Raw genomic sequence first — 890 nt, 5'->3', positions numbered from 1 at the left:
AGAGGTGGGTTCATGACTCGCCAAAGCTCCACCAGGAGACGTGCGCGTAGCGCCCAAGTTCTTTGACCACCGATTAATCCATGGTTCATGGTGTTCCAACCATGCCATTCCTAAGATGAGGTCATACCTTGCATCGAAGTCTAAGACTAGACAGCGTTCCACGCTATCAAAGTCAAGGAACTTGACCCCGAGGTCCACAAGGACCTTCGGGACCGTGACAAGTGTCCCCATCGCCAGGCGAACAGTGACGATGTCACCCAACCGCGCTTTCAGCGCCTCAGCTTACAGCTGACTTCCTTCCATCGTGGAACGTCTAGCATAATTGCCCGACGCCCCGGAATCGATGAGGATCTTTCATGGATTTTTGAAGCCCTTTACGGTCGCCTCCACGACCAGCAAGCCCGTCTTGCATACACATTCCGTGTTCAGGAGGATGGACCTCTTCGGGGCTGGGCCCTGCTGATGTATGCCTCCCTGAGGCTCACTCAACAGAATTCAATTCTTCTTCAGTAGGTCGCCCCGCGCCTACTGGGTGGTGTCGTTTCCCCGCGACGAACAAGACTGGTAGGCATTGGGGCGATGGTTCGAAGAACCTTGACGCGCCTTGCGCAGAGGGCAAACGTTCCAAAGATGACGGGTATCTCCACAGACAAAACACCGTCGTGTGTTTATGTGCTGCCCGGTTGCTCGGAGCTCTGCTCCCTCGTCCTTAGCATAGCTGAGATCCATGGGCATATGGCCCGCTCGACGATCTGTTGGAGTGTGCATTCCAACCAGGTCGTGCCGCCTTGATATAGAATTCGGCGTTCAATACCACCTTCACCGCTTCTTCAAATGAAGACGGATACACACGGAAGACTTCCATTCTGGCCCGCCAGCGCGGAGACCTA

Source organism: Plasmopara halstedii (assembly GCF_900000015.1).
Source record: "Plasmopara halstedii genome assembly, contig: Scaffold_816, whole genome shotgun sequence".
Lineage (NCBI taxonomy): Eukaryota > Oomycota > Peronosporomycetes > Peronosporales > Peronosporaceae > Plasmopara > Plasmopara halstedii.
The sequence above is the reverse complement of the archived record's forward strand: the minus strand, read 5'-3'. Positions refer to the sequence as shown.